This window comes from Balaenoptera borealis (assembly GCF_965194805.1).
Source record: "Balaenoptera borealis genome assembly, chromosome: 4".
Taxonomy (NCBI): domain Eukaryota; kingdom Metazoa; phylum Chordata; class Mammalia; order Artiodactyla; family Balaenopteridae; genus Balaenoptera; species Balaenoptera borealis.
The window spans coordinates 78346260-78359998 of NC_138861.1; the positions used below are offsets into that span (position 1 = coordinate 78346260).

At 43.1% G+C, this 13739-nt stretch overlaps 1 protein-coding gene across 1 annotated transcript in view; it reads right to left on the reverse strand.

Moving 5' to 3' along the window:
* The window catches only part of DCUN1D4 (defective in cullin neddylation 1 domain containing 4), a 69489-nt gene that overhangs the window by 51202 nt on the left and 4548 nt on the right, over positions 1-13739 (reverse strand).

Consider the following 13739-nt stretch of genomic DNA (forward strand, 5'->3'; position numbering starts at 1 on the left):
GTCTATGAATAATTTCATATTTGAACAAGCAACAGAAGTATTTTCATAAAATATCAAGACTTACAGTAGTTCCTTTTCTTTACTATCATAAAGACTAGTAAAGGTTAGTCTGAAAATAACCTTGAAAAGATACTGTAACTTTCCAAGTTATGCCATTCGGATAAAAAAGAAAAAATCTCCCTTCACTGGAATTTTTATGTGGGACACATATCAGATGCAAAGCGCAGACACTACAACACAAATTGTCTCTGCTGGGGCTGGACTCTCTGGGCTGCTGCTCCGAATCTGGAAAGCAAGCTGACTTGCCAGCATTTAGAAAGCTTCACTTTCTTTTCTAAATTGAGCCAGGAATCCAGGTCTAGGCTGGCCTGGAGGACAGAGGGGCCAGCAGGCAGCGGAGGCCCTGACATGCACACATGCACGGCTCTGGCACATGCACGCCACAGGCACAGCCACCGAGAATGGTCCAAAGAATCAGAGTTCTTGGCTGAGAGGCAACCAGAGCAGGGCCTCAAACATAGACATGTGTTCACTATTTTGCATTATTAATTATTTGGCATCTGAATGGTTTAGCCATATTTAAGGTAAATGATGACATAATGTGCACAGACCTTGATTTTCCATCTTAGTTAGTGCGATTGCACAGAAAAGGATTAAAAACCATTTGGGGTATCCGAGTGTGTATACGTGTGTGTATTTATTTACTTATGCTTCTACTTCATAAAGCTGGGTAGGGGCTCTAAAACTAGAAGCAAAAGCCTCGTCCTGACCCGCAAAGGCTTTGGGGAGCTTAATCTTCCACTGCCCCCCTCTCCTGGCACCTATGACCAAGCCATAAACCCCCTTTTTGTATTCTCTCAATTTAAAATTTGGACGACAATTGATATACTACATTAACATCTTGAAATATTAATTAAGCTCCTGGGCCCCCCAAAAAAACAAAACCAGAAAACTTAAGGGTCTAGATTCTCTCTCACTGAGGCCACACAGAAGGGGTTTGCCAAAGATCATTGCAGCAATGAGGTCTCCAGAACTCATGCCATACCACCCTGATGTGAATTCAACTGTCAAGATTCACACAGGAGAATCTAAACAAAATAAAACTGCTAAATCCTTCTATACACATACACGCACACACACACACACACACACACACACACACACACACACACACACACACACACACACACACACACACACACGGTTTCTGCCAAAATACCACTCACTGAGCTTTACAACCTGACTCTGGAGTCTAACAGTCAGTTTGAATCTCAGGCCTACCAGTTATTTAACCTAAATTTCAACGTCCTCAGTTGTGAAGTGAGATCACAATGCCTAGATGTGGCAGACAGCCAATGTAATGCCTGGATCACAGTGAGTGCCGAATAAAAGATATCAATTATCACTCTATTTGATTATACCATTTTCCACACCACACAGCTATCTACAATGGTTTCTACTTTCTGTAGGTCCAAGTCAAGCCCCACATCAAAGATCTCAAAGTTGGAGCTCCCTCTATGACTGAGGCATGTGGCCTGATACATCTCTACTGTGTGTGATGGCTTTCTATCTATATTCATATACCACCAACTGACGTTCATAATGATGGTGGAAGATCATCTCAACAGTGGGAAAAAATACACAAAAGCATTTAAGATCAGGTTCTATACATGAAGTTTCACTTTACAGACAACACAAGCAACAAGGTTCATTTCACAAGTCACATAATACATGTCAGCAATTCTCTATTTCCATATCCAGCATCTACTACCATAACCACCTCATCATCGCTTCACCAAAAAAAAAGGGAAAATGAAAAGGAACAGCAGCACGAACAGAATAGTTCTTCTTTAGTTTCACCAAGGTAAGAAGCTGGGGAGTAGACACAAATTCAGGACAAAAAGACCAAAATGGCATTAAAAGATAAATCCACAAAGGTTAACACATATTGAATTTACGGTTCATCTGTTCAGTGCTCAGGGCAAGTAACAGACCTTGAAATCTAAAATAGATTTCACATCCTTAAGGAATAGATGATGTTAAGGATAAAGATCAAATGCTTTACAGAGAACATATTTAGGAAAGTACTAACTCATTCATAAAATCTCCTTCTGCTCATATTTTAATTCCAAAGTATAAATGCTTGGTTAAGTCAACTTTAGTCCATGATCAAAAGGCCCTCCACAGTAAAGTAGTCACTGGGTTTGACTCTAGAGCGACTAAAGGCTCTGCAGAAAGGCACAGCCTGCTTGATAAATGGTCTGCCTAAATTATCTTCTGGGCATTCTTAAAAATGATCAACAAATGCTGACTGGGCAGAAAGTTTTCTGGGGTTTTTTTTGGTTTGTTTGTTTGGGTTTTTTTATAATTACTATTTGCTGTGACCTACATAATAGAAGAAAGTGAACGCCAATGAGAGTCAAAATTCACTTCCCCCAAACTACTCTCAGTATAGAATCCCACAATATAGGCAGAGACATAAATATTAGAAATAAAACAATTATTGGTAAGTTCAGACAATGACCATCAACCAAAAGAATCAAATTTCAGAATTAACAGTCCTAATAGGAGTTTACTTCCGTAAGAGGGTCAGAAACAATTTAAATACATAAAAATCCAAACCTTTCTTTTATGACATAAATAGTCATTTGTTAAATATAGCTGGGAGGTGATCTTAATTATAACAGCAATGAAAAGCAATAATACATGTAGGAATAAACTTAAACATGCAACAACCAAATGAAGAAACAATGAAAGCTTCCTGAAAGACAAAAATGCAGAGATATTATATTCCTGGAATGGAAAGACCCAGTATTGTAAGGCGATCACTTCGCCCTTTACTAAAGTACAAATTAAATGCAGTCAAATTCCTATTCTCCCTGCCTCCCACTTCCCCACCCCAAAAAAGAGGTGGGGGAAAAGGAAGGGAGTCGGGCAAGCTTGGCAGATTGATTCTAAAGTTCATCTGAAAAGAACAAACGTGCTTGACTTGCCAAGAAATTGTTGAAAAAGAAGAATGAGGAAGAACTTGCCCTATCAGACAATACATAATATAAAACAGAGGTTGGTAAATTCTCTGCAGAGGGCCAGATCTTAAATATTTTAGGCTTTGTGGGCCATCCGACCTCTGTTACAACTACCCTGCCATTGTAGCTCAAAATCAGCCATAAACAATACACAAGCAAATGAGTGTGGCTGTGTTCCAATAAAACTTTATTTATAAAAACTTGGTGGTGGGCCTGACTGGGGCCAGGGGCTGTAGTGTGCCAATGCCTGGTATAGAGGTAATTATAACAGTAATTATAATACAAATCAACGGAAGAGAGCTAATAAACATATGTCTGTATATATGCCTGCAAGCATGTCTGTATGTTTTTAAGTATGTATAAACACATATAATTAATATGATTAACTGGCATTTCAAATCAATGAAATACTCTGGTTTCTCTTCAGATCGAATAAATCTTTTGCCTTTTTTTTTCAAATCAATGGGCAAGAGATAATTATTTAGCAAACAGAGGGGCAACCAACTACCATGTGGAACAAATTAAAATTAATTTCAACCTCACCCAAAGCATGGAAGGGGAAGGCATCCAAAGCAAAAGAAAAGTCCGTATCATGGACTCAGGGCTCTCTCTGCACATTCCGCCTCTACCCATGTACCCAATCTCATCTCTTACTCATCTTCCCCTTGCTCACTCTTCTCAATTGCAGTGAGCTTCCTGCTATTCTGTGAACACTCCAAGCATGCTCCTACCTCAGGGCCTTTGCACGTGCTATTCTCGTTGCGTTGAGCACTCTTTCCTCTAATAATAACATGGCTTGCTCTCACACTTAATCAGGTTGCCACTGAAATATCACCTTCTTACAGAACCTTGCCAGACCCAACAAACAGGACCCCTTCTTCACTATCACTTTACCATGCTTTACTTCTCTTTATGGCATTAGTACCTCCTGATATATGTCATATTTGTGTGTCATCTTCCTCTCGCATTAGAATGTAAGCTTCACAAAGGCCAGAACTTGCTTGCTCCTGTCCACTGCTGTATCCCTCGTACCTAAAGCAATACCTGGGAAACATCAGGTGCTCAAAAAGTACTCAAGGAATAAATGAATGCAGGTACAAAGGCATCAAGACTTAAATTCAATATGTTCAGGGTATTTCAGTGCATTCACACCATTAGATCTTCATATGTGAGAAGCAGCATGGTATCAGGAGACTCAAAAGGCAGGCAAGGTCAGAAAAAGGCAGCTCTGAATCCTGCTTAAGAGTTTAATCTCCTAAGGACTTGTATTTCCAATTGGACCATCAGAGGGTATGCAAATGTAACAGATAAACAGGGCACACTCAAGCAGCATCAGTCCTACTCAAAGGTAATTCATGTACAACTGTTTCACATGAAAACAAAAAAATGACTATGGCACAAAATTTGAAAGAAATTTCACCAGACCAAGTTACGCTCCCAGAATCCAGAGGGTACTTAATTCTGCCATAGCAGAACGCTGGTGGAGAAGTCTGAGAAGCACTGCTGTGAGCCTGGGTGCCATGAAAGTGTTTTAATCAGTTTTTTAGATAGACTTCCCTACGGCGAGTGTGTGGCCTGGATTTAGAGCGGCCTTTCATGAAGACTACTGGAAGTGACTGAGGTGGGAAATGATTAGGGTCTTAAGGTGGACTGTGGCAGCAAAAGTGGAGGGAAGACATCCTGAGTACAACGGGATTGCAGGACACCCACATTCAACTCACACAAATTCAACTCAATTGCTTGGCAAAATGAAGAGGGAGAGAGAAGAAAAGTCAATTGTCCCGGTAACTGCCCTCGAGGTCTCTACTTCATGAGTGGGAGCTGGGCAACAGGAATCTGACGGTCACTGGGTCGGCTCAGTTTCCACGTGGATCTCACAACCTTGTATGAGTCAAGTATTTAAAGAAATGTATTCTTCATAAAACACAGTCCCTAAACATAAGCCAGCTGCTGCAACTGGCGCTCAGCTGAAGAGCCAGCGACCTGTCCTAATGCCAGAGGAAAGAACTGCTGTGCTGGAGACAACCTCTGATGAGGGGCACCTTCTGAAAGTATTTCCAGTGATATTTTTAATACAGGTGATTTTCACCTTACATATGGACTTTAGAACTAACCTCTACACCAAATGTGATTGTACTGGGAGGAAAACCAACAAGATTGCTTTCAGGTGCTGAGAGGGAAGCTCAACATTTCATGTCCTTTTGTCCAAGTCTCAAAAATTCTCCTTGAGCTATGAAAATTAGCCCAAGCAGGGTCAGGTAACTAGTTGTGGCCAAGCTGGGGATAACTCACATCTTCTAATTCCCAATCCAAAGCTCCTTTCTCCATTCTAGCTTATTTCTGATGGGAGCAAGTGTCCATGTATCTTCATACTCCATCAGGGGTAAAAAGCAGCAGCATTTCCCACCCAAGGTTGTTAATAAGCAAGCACACAAAATTAGAGAACTTTAATATTAAATAAAAAGATACTAAAACTGGTAAAATCTAAAACAACCTACCAACTTCTTTTTTTCTTTGTTGGAGAAAAGATAGTGCAGAAAAGGTACATAACGCCTATATTATTTCTATTAACTACACCTCTTTCCTCTTGTCACTAAAGATTCATGAAAGTATTTTATTATGAGCTAAAAACTCCAGGTGGTCAATCAGTGAGCAACACTCTCAGGTATAAAAATTTTTAATAAGAACTATGCACAGATATGTACTAATAAATGCATTCTGATGACAATGAAAATGAAGAACTAAATCAGTAATGGCTTTTGGGGTGCGGGTGGGGGACTGAGAGGCTGCTGAGTTTGGGCTTTACGATGGCGAGACTGGAGCACGTTTAAAATGCTGAGATTCGACTTGCTTAGTACCCTGGAAGGTTACAGAAGCCAGAGTGTAAAGAGGGGGTCAGCTTACAAGTCAGGGAGGATCTATACATGAGCTCAAGCATACAGAGTATAAGTCATTTTAAAAGACAAGTACAAAATGCAATTTTAAGTAAAAGGTCATTAGAAATGAGTTTTATCTCAAAATAACTTGACAGACAAAATCTACCATAAAATGAAGTCTACTTTTGACGCTATAAAAAGTAGTATTGGGGGCTTCCCTGGTGGCGCAGTGGTTGAGAATCTGCCTGCCAATGCAGGGGGCACGGGTTCGAGCCCTGGTCTGGGAAGATCCCACATGCCGCGTAGCAACTAGGCCCGTGAGCCACAACTGCTGAGCCTGCGCGTCTGGAGCCTGTGCCCCGCAACAAGAGAGGCCCGCGCACCGCGATGAAGAGTGGCCCCCACTCGCCGCAACTAGAGAAAAGCCCTCGCACAGAAACGAAGACCCAACACAGCCATAAATAAATAAATAATAAAAATAAAAATAAAATAAAAAGTAGTATTTTCAACTGGGATTACAGACACCAATTTACACTTCTGCACACCAACTGATCGTCATTTAGCTATGTGAGATGGCACAAGTACACGTCTCATTCGTTAAAACAAACATATTCACATTTGAGGCCAAATTATTAAAACACAAAGATCCGAAACGAGTTTTCCACAACTGGGAAAAAACCAAAAGCCAGGTCGTGGGTCAGCTTCACACCACACACCTGTCTAACTTGTCAGAAGTAGGAATTTCTTGGTCTATAAAATGGATGGTAATAGTGCTTGCCTCCTAAGGACACTGTGAGGATCCAGCTAACTCGTGCTGCGAGGTGCCCAGCACGGTGCCCGGCACGCGGCTCCGCGCCACTCCGCTTCACTTGCGCGGCGAGCGGGGTGGCCTGTGCTCCCCGCCCAGGGCAGGGCCCGAGGGGGCAGCCGCAGCTTTGGAGTCCTCTGCCGCCCGGCCCAAACCAAACCCCGAGCACACAGGAAGCGCCTGAGCGTTCATCCAGCCGCCGCGCATCAGAGTCACCTGGGCAGTGCGAATAACTGCCAGGGCCCGGGCCCCAATCCAGACCAACTAAATAAAAAGAGGAGTGGGGTTGTCAAAGGCTTCTCAAGCCGTCCAGGTGACTCTACAGTGCAACCGGAGAGGAGCGTTCCGTCTCCACCCTCGCCTCGATCCCCAGCCCCAGCCTGCCGCAGCCAATCCATATCCACATCACAACCTCAGCACGGGCCAGAGGGCAGTTCAACTCATTCACTGCAAGCCCTGCAGCATGAAGAAAAGATCAAGATCCAGGCTTTTCAAGGTCGAAAAGCTAGGTGAAAACTAAATGAAGCAAAGTAGCAGTGAGGAAGGTGTTAATATCATTCTCCTCATCTATAAATATTTGCTATTTATAAGGCACAGGGCCAAAAAGGTGAGCATGGAAAGGGGAAAACTGACAAGGAATGGGAGCAGGTCATCACAGGTGACTCGGCGCTTTCACTGAACACAAGATCTGACGTTAAAACCATCCAAGCACACCACTGCTGCTGGCTTTTTCCTCCTAACTCTCACAGGACCTGTAGAAGCGGCTGGGAAAGAAGCCACCCGCCCAAGACAGGCGGCATGCCACCTAGCACCCGTCATCCACTGCGCAGCCTGTGCCTGCTGGTGGTGCCATCTCAACGGAGTCGGCCACTTCAGGACAGCCGGCCTGGCAGCTCTCCCACTGTGACAAGGTACACAGGGCCCTAGATTCACTCCCTTCACCCCACCCTACCCACGGAGGAACACAGATCCGTCCACTCCCATCGCTCAGAGTAAAAATCACCCTCTCATCTCACTAATGTCAGGAGAGGCCAGATTTAGGGTAAAGAGTACAGCTCTGGCCTCGGAAAGCCCTGGGTTAGAGCCCCTGCTCTGTGGCGTCCTAGCTGAGGGCCCTGCCTATAACCCAACCTCACTAGACCACAACAGCAGGCCCCCCCTCACAAGGGCTCGTGAGGACTCCTGAGACGGTGCATGCCAAGCACTCAGCCCAGCGGTGGCCCATACTGTGCACTAATGAAGGTTTATTATTTTAATCCCTATTATTATTCAACATAGAAGAGACTAAGACAGACTGAGCCCAGAAGATCAAAAAGTAAAGACGGGGCAGAAGGGATGACAAGAGGACAGGTTTTTAAAACTCTCACTTCAATAGCCAGTTGCCTGGACTTGAATGTACAACACTCCTTCTCAGCTTCCTGTTTAATTAAGAACAAGTAATCTGAGGTCTAATAATTTTGGGAATGGAATCTGTAGAAAGAGATCTTAAAGGGGAAAAAGACTTAAACCCACCCTCAACTACAGGAAAAGGAAAGAGAATCATTTCAAAGATGTTACGCAAAAACTACCTTAGTAGCTCTACTGAAAGGTAAGCTTTCTGGCTTTTCTGCAATGTTGTTAGGTATCTCCTATATATAAAAATTATGTGTTTAAAAAGTACTTAATACAAATGTCTGTTTAAAATAAAATCTAAGACTAAAAATGACTATTTCATTAGTGAGTAAAGAAAAAGTATGGAAATACTCTTCTTTGCCACAATCAGTTGCCCAGCGAGAATCCGTTTTTAAATGCCCACTGTCATTGTGAGATGGCAGAAATGAGGGGAAGAAGAGCAGTGGGAAAGGAGGAATTCATCCTAGACCTTATCCTGTTGGGACCCATTCCAAGAAGAAAAGAACCAATTGCAAAACAAAGATAACAGTGACAAAACATGGAATTCCAATATACCTGCCAGGTTACCATAAGGATTAAATGAAAAGCACAGATAAAACAGTGAGTATTATTTCACAGGCAGTGGTGGGAACCTAAACCCCGGAGTCAGAATGCCTGAGTTAGAATCTCAGTTCACCACCTATCAGCTGTGTGACCTTGAGAAGGTTAGTTAACCTTTCTGTACCTCAGCTTCCTCATCTGTAAAACGGGGATGATAACAGTACCTACATGACCTACTTCAGAGCGCTGTGGCGAGGATTACATGAGTTAACGCAGGCACGGCAGCTGGAGGAGCCCAAGAATGATCACTGTGTATAAACATGTGTCAGTCCCTCCCCTCCCCATCCCACTTTGTTCCTCTTCTCTCCCCACGCCCCACCTCCTCTAACTTCTCTCTTTCCCCTCACCTCCTTTCCACTCATAAACCTCCCTGGTGCCTCTTTCCAGCCCTTCCCACGTGGCTCCTGCCCATCCCTCCACCTCGCCCCCCTTCGCTCTGGCCTATCCAACGCCCATGCTATTGCCAGGCTGTTCCCTCTGCTTGGAAAGCACCCTCCCACCTCACCCCTCAGGCACACACCCATCTTTTTCTTCACGTAATGAAACTTCAAAAGCTAAACCCACATGACAATAGCTAAGCCTTCCCTGAAGTCTAATTTTAATGACTCCCGATTTGTTCCCACAGCACCCCGGGCATCCACATAACCTTGCCCTGTCCCATACTCCAACTGTCCAGGACCTCTCTGCATCCACCACTAAGCCTGCTGGAGGGAAGCTCCTGAAACACGAGGACCAGGCTCAGTCACGTTGTTACAGCAGCACCCAGCAGCGAGAAAAAAGGTTTGGAGAGTGACTAAGTGAGGCAATGCTTCACTTGCTTCTTTTCTTTCTTATAACCTGTTTTCCTCTCAAGGGTCTCCTTTTAAAGCCTAATGAAGAAATTGTCATTACACAGTAATCATTAGAAAAGTGCCAAGCGTTTCTCTAAATACTTTGTGTTTTATCTAATTTAATCCTCAGGATCACTTTTGATCTTGCCTCCTACTTCTTTCTCTCTGCCCAATCCCCAGCTCCACTCCAAGCACACCAGCCTCTTTGCTGTTCCTCAAATACAGCCTTGCTCCCCTCCTCAGAGTCTCTGCGTTTGTGTTCCCTCTCCCTGGAATGCCCCCTCACCTCCATCAGGTCTTGTCTGACAAGCCTCTCAGTGAGGCCCTCCCTGACCGAGCCTTGTAAAATTACAACGTCCCCTGCTCTGCTCCTCTCCCCCCTGCACACACAGGGGCACCTGTGCACTGCCCTTCCCTGCTTGAGTTTTCTCAAATGAACTGCTCACCATCTGACATACTACATGACTTATCTGCTTATTATCTGCATCTTCCCCCACACTGCAAGGGGAACTTCACGACAGATGAAGAAGACGGCCTGGTACATAGTAGGTGTTCAATAAACACTGTTGACTGACTAACTCCATACCACACAGGAGGTATTTTTTATGCATGAGGAATCTGAAGCTTACACAGAGTAGCTGAGTAATTTATCCACGGTCACACAGCTAACAGAGGCAGAACCCAGAACCAGGGCCCACACTTAACTACTATGCTTTCCTGCCTCTCAACCTGACCCAGATAACAATGAAAAGAAATCGTGGTATCCAAGGAGCAAAACCTAGCATTGTATGCCTTTGGCCCACAGAGAAGCAAGAAAAGCCATCCACCAGAAAATCTTTCAAGGGAACAAGTCATCTAATTCAAGCCCATTCTATGTGGTAAAGTATTAATTACCAGATTTATAATTTATACAGCACTGACAGTTTGTCTTTGGATTTAACAGTTCAGTAAAAAGACAGAGAGAGATTATTACACCTTTTTATACTGTACTATCCCCATGAACAGCAAAATGACAAATCATCAACTAACACAGAGGAGGCCTAAGATGATATATATTAAAGGCCAAAAATTGTGGTGGGGGACTTCCCTGGCGGTCCAGGGATTGAGACTTCGCCTTCCAGTGCAGGGGGTGCGGGTTCGATCCCTGGTTGGGGAGCTAAGATCCCACACGCCTCTGTGGCCAAAAAATCCAAAACATAAAACAGAAGCAATACTGTAACAAATTCCATAAAGACTTTTAAAAAAAATGGTCCACATCAAAAAAATCTTTAAAAAAAAAACTGTGGTGGGAGGTAGAGAAGTACAGACTGAAAGGGGATACAAGGGAACTTTAGGGGGTAATGAAACCATTCTATATCTTAATTATAGTAGTGGTTACACACACACGTATTTATCAAATGGGTACAATTTTACAGAATGTAAATTATACTCGATAAAGTCAATTAAAAAGCAATTAGGACTATTAGATATAATTTTGGCTAAACAAAATAAACATTCTACCAATATTATTTCCATACCTAATACTCTCAAGAATTTTGGGGAGGGGGCGGGGGGACAAAGATGGAATCAGGCAAAGACAGCAGTAAGAGCTCCACATGGTGAGATCAGTGGGGTGACTGATGCGTGCCTCAGAGTCCTGCCTGACCACTGGCAAAGGCAGCTCCCCCTGACACTGCCTGTGTCCCCCCTTTAGCCTTTTGGGTCACCTCGAGCCAGGACTCTTGGACTCTGAACAGAGTCCAACCAGGGTGGAAAGGCAGATCACTGCTCTTCTCCACAAGGGCCTCAGCCAAGTACCAACCCATGACGGGTCTGGATGTTGGATTTGTCCGAATTCTTAGTTGCGAGCATCAGAAACCAACTAGCTATTTGAACAGCGATTTTTTTTTTTTTAAAGGTTATTGGGTAGTTCACAGACTCTCTAGGAAAACCAGAGCACCAAGCACATCAGCTGTACAACCAAAACAATGCCTAAGGGCATGCTGCAGAGTGCACCACCGACACAGCCCGGACCTGCCTGGGCTGTAGCTCCCACGGCCTCTAGAAGCAGCCGTCACCACCGTCCATCGTCTGTAAAAGGCCGCCAGGCACTTCCAATTGCTTCCCATGTCTTGCCTTCAGCTTCAGATTCACACCCTGGTGTGGCTGTATCTGGGCAGCTCTGCCTTTGATGGTAAGAATTCCCCAATCAGAGGAAGAGCCTGGGCCCCGACGACTGGCAAAGGCCATCACGGACACAGACGGATGACACACCATCTCTGCAAGTACTACTGATACAGCCAGCAAGTAATGAAAGGTTTTCAAAAAATATTCACAAGGAAAAAATCCTCAAAGATGGAACTAAAAAAAATCATACCCAGAGGTAATGTTATTTGGGGTGGGTGGGGATCTTTTTCTGCATCATTTAGTGTTTTACTCAATATATTAATTAGTAGTTTCAAAAACTACAAGCCTACCTTCCTAGATTGAAAATAACTCATTAAAGGTATCTCCTGATTAAAAGAAAAACAATTAAAATCTAAAGTAGCAGATACTTTGTCTACTAGAATACTGAACATGATAGAAAAAAGATCCTTAGATCTAAAACAGTCATGCAACGATTGCTAAAATATATGATTCTATTTAAAATGTATTTCAATACTTTTTCTATTTAAAACATAAGCCACAAATTATAGCCTCTTTTATAGCCACAAATATTTTTAAATGTACATTCTGCTTAAAAGAATAACTCTCAAGAGGTACTTCTAACTTGAATCTCAGAATAAGAAAAAAGAATAAGCTGTGAAAAGCTATTAACTCTAATTTAAGCTGACCACCTATGAAGAGATGTTAGCATTAATGTCAGAGGCTCAGAAACTTCACCTCCAACTAACATAGTTCACTTTCTAAAGAAAGCAAGCCTTTAGTGAGCTCAATGTATTGTTAACATTAAGAAATAAGCCCTTTGGACCAGAATCTGGTCATGAAACAAGAAGAGGGGAAAAACAGACACATCCAGGCCGTCCAAGCCCTGCCCAAGCTTTCCCCACCTGGGCAGCCTGTTACACACCAGGTCAGAAGCAGACGCGTGTACTGTCACATGCACGCTTGCTCTCGGCCCCTCAGCATATCACCAGCACTCCGCTCCCTCCGAGAACTGCTCCATGCCACAGACATTCTTCAAAACTGGTATCTGCATGTATTTAAACATATATATTACTTAAATTGGTTTGCATAGGACAACTTGGTCAAAAGAGGGCATAGAATGAATAAGCGGAAGTTTGTATGCCTGGAAGAAAAATCTAAAGACAATGAAAGACACCTCGGAAACATGCAGGATAGCAGGAGGAAACATTAAAATTTTCCAGATAATTCACTAACTGCTCAAGAGTTGACCATTTAAGTTCAATTTATTACATATTTGAGGTCCTAAGCGAGGCATTCTGCTGGACCATAAAGTGGTGACTAAGTAAGACACAGTCCCAGATCTCAGGGGGCTTATCATCTAATTGGTGGGGGGACAAATAAGTAAACAAGCAGCTACTGTTAAATAAGATAAAACTGAGAATAGAAGTAAACAGTCTTTGGAGATTCAGTGGAAGGAGAGAGCCTTCGAGAGAGGGAACAAGGAACACAGAACTTCCACAGAAGTAGCACTGAAGGCAGTGGGGAGGGAGCAGTGCTGGGGGAATTCAAAACTGAGCTTAAACTACAGAACAGGTTCAACCCCAGCTTCTGAGGAGTCTATTTCAGTAAGCAACTAGGAGACTCTGAGGTTTTGGGGTAGGGGGATCATAAGGACAAAGATATGCAACTGGTGATGGAGAGGATAAAAAGGAGGCTGAGCCTGGCAAAAGGAGTACTGGTTATTACAATATAAGAAAGAATGGATCAGACCTAGGACAATGGCAATAGGTATGGAAAAGAAAGGACAGGCATGGGAAGAGATACAGCCTCTCTCTCGCTACTGACCAGGGAAAGAGAGGATGAGGAATGTCTAAGCTTCCAGCTTGGGTTATTAAATGAACTGCAGTTTCATTAACCAAATGAATAAAATTAATTGGTCTTGTTTTCCTCTTTATTTTGGCTACTAGGAAGCTCAGAGCCAAATATATGGCCCATCTCTAACATATGGCAAGCATTTATGTGTAGCCTGTAAATCTATATTTTCTTTCTTTCGACAGAATTTTATCTATATTTAGTAAGTCACCTCTATTTTAGAATGAAA